Here is a 2,820-nt window from a genome sequence, read left to right as displayed (position 1 = left end):
TCAAAAAAATTAGCCGGGCATGGTAGCACACATCTGTAGTTCCAGCTACTTGGAAGGCTGAGGCGGAAGGATGGCCGGAGCCCAGAAGGTCGAGGCTGCGGTGGCCGGAAGCGGCCACTGCACTCCAGTCTGGGCGACAGAGTGAGACTCCAACTCAAAAAAAAAAAAAGAATTTTTTTTAAAATTTTTATTTTAAAGATGCCTGTAATCCTGCGCCTTTGGGAGGCTGAGGTGAGTGGATTGCCTGAGCCCGCGGGTTCGAGACTCGCCTGGGCAGCGAGACCTCATCTCTACAATAAATCAAAAAAATTAGCCGGGCATGGTAGCACACATCTGTAGTTCCAGCTACTTGGAAGGCTGAGGCGGAAGGATGGCCGGAGCCCAGAAGGTCGAGGCTGCGGTGGCCGGAAGCGGCCACTGCACTCCAGTCTGGGCGACAGAGTGAGACTCCAACTAAAAAAAAAAAAAAGATGCAGGGTACAATTCAGGGTTAAGTATACAAATGTTCATTATGCAGTTACCCTTGTTGACGAAGTTTGTCCCCACTCCTCCAGCAGAATCCCACTACTGCCAATCCTGCCCCACCCCCAGCAATTTCCCTACTAATGACAATGCTTTTCTTATAGTATTACAATAATTACTCAAGGTCCACTTATGAGCGAGAACATGTGATACTAAGTTCTTTGCTTTTGTGATAGATCACTAAGTATTATAAACTCGAAGTCCATCCAAGTTGCTGTGAAGTTCATAATTTTGTCCTTCTTTATGGCTGTGTTATATTTTTTTCAATATTCTGTAATTTGCCTGACTGATCTTGATCTTTTCAATATTCTGTAATTTGCTTGACCAATCCTGGAACAGCACTATTGACCTCTGCAGAAGGCACACAGAATAAATAACTCACTGGACTCTACTAATAGAAATTACTCATTCACTCAAAAAGAATATACTGAGAACTTTATCGCAAATGAGGGTCCTCAAACCAGCCATGCCAATCTCGTGGGAAAATGGGGCTGTTGTCCTTTTCCCTGATGTGAAGCATTTGGAGGTGAAGTTCAGCAATGAAGGCCTTTGCTATCTGAGAAGCAGAGAGAAATAATCACATTCAAAAGACCCTGGAGAAGAGTTTCACCTGCACTGTGTGTCACATGCAGGGAAGGCTTTCTCCCACCTTCCAGCGTTTCACCAGCAGTCAAAATTCCCTGAGAGCTAAGACTTCTGACTCTGGACCAGCTAAAAGTATGTGTAGTAAAAATTGTTAATACTGGGGAGAGGCAGCTGCCATGATGGACGAGTTCCTCATGATCTGGCACCACAAGACCACCACTTTCATGGGAGCCAAAGAGTTGAGCACTGTGATTGAGCTGAAGTGCATCGTCGAGGACATCCTCAAGCGGCCGCCTGATGAGCAGTGTCTGTAAAAGGACGACCAGATCTTGGATGATAGCCAGACGCTGGGCGAGTGTGACTTCACCAGCCAAGCAGCACAACCACAGGCCCCAGTCACAGTGTGGCTGGCCTTCCAGGTATATGACACCTTTGAGGCTCTGCACATCAAGCCCGTCTCCGGCCTGCCTGAGCTGCCTGATGTGATCAAGTCCCAGGACTCAGGAAGCAGCACCAATGAACGAGCTGTGCAGTGAGGATCATGGCCCCCCATTCCCCCCAATAAAAGAGATTTGGGTGTCAAAAAATAGTTAATATTTATTGAGGTGTTTGATATGCCAGGCAAGGTGGTAAAAATATTATATGTCTCATGCTATTCTCATAACAATTCTTTGAGGTGGGTATCTTAATAATTTCCATTTTACAGTTGAGGAATTTGGGGCTCAGACAAGTCAGATAACTTCTAACGTGGTAGAACTAGAATTCAAGCCCAGGTCATCTGACTTTATGGCCATAAAGATGCCCCAGTCAGATTTCCTGCGGTAAGGGGCAGAGTTGACTGACAGCCCCAGCTGATGACCTCTCGATCCATCACTGCCTTTGCACTCTGGGCTGCTACCAGCCCATGACTGAGGGTTACTAGTGCCGACCTGCTCCTCTGGGATGCAGAACTCCTTTAATTTGTGACTTTGGGTAAGAAATTTCCTATCAACTGTCTGGAGTTTCTTAGCAGTGTGCTGTAGTTTGAAGTTCAATCCTCCTTCCGTCCTCCTCCTTTCACAGGTGTGTGAACTACATCATGATCTAAAGACTCCCCCTGTCTACTCTGTTCCTTTCTGTTTATCCTTTACAGAACTTCCCTCCAATACCTCTCTTGTACATCTAATCATGTTTTGGCATCTGTTTATTGGGGGACCCACATAACACACTAACTCTAAACAACACACATAACCCAAACAACACACATAAAACTCTTTATCCTTGTTTGCTTAACTCCAAGGGTAGAGCAAGAGTTTCCAGTGACATTTTGGATTGGTGGAATCCATTCTTTGGAAGGTAGATGATAGTTTCAAACTATTATTTCCTTCATATCTATTATATCTTTTCTTTTAATGAAAAAAAGTGTTATCTACAAGTAAATATAAATTTCTCAGATCTGAGGGACCACAAAAATCTGTTTGACTAAAACTTGGAGAGACAGTGTGAATGCAGAGATAAGAAAGCTCACTAAGTATCAGAAGAGCAGCCCTGAAGAGTGTTCTCAGTAGGTTTATATGAACACAGTGCAGAGTGTACCAAAGTTCATTCTCCAAACACCAAACAAAAGTGCTCTGAAATAGTTACAGAAAAAATACAGACAGTCCCTGACTTATAATTGTTCAACAAGATTTTAAGGTTCAAAATCATTCTTTTACTTTCTGTATTCAATAAATT

General features: G+C 43.9%; 1 pseudogene; it reads left to right on the top strand.

Annotated features, from left to right (window-relative positions):
• Window positions 1-1,286: 1,286 nt before the first annotated feature.
• Window positions 1,287-1,643, top strand: LOC103268327 (annotated as a pseudogene).
• The last annotated feature ends 1,177 nt before the right edge of the window (window positions 1,644-2,820 follow it).

This window comes from Carlito syrichta, unplaced genomic scaffold (assembly GCF_000164805.1).
Source record: "Carlito syrichta isolate Samal-C Ts95f unplaced genomic scaffold, Tarsius_syrichta-2.0.1 Scaffold308818, whole genome shotgun sequence".
NCBI classification, from domain to species: Eukaryota; Metazoa; Chordata; class Mammalia; order Primates; family Tarsiidae; genus Carlito; species Carlito syrichta.
The sequence above is the reverse complement of the archived record's forward strand: the minus strand, read 5'-3'. Positions and strand labels throughout refer to the sequence as shown.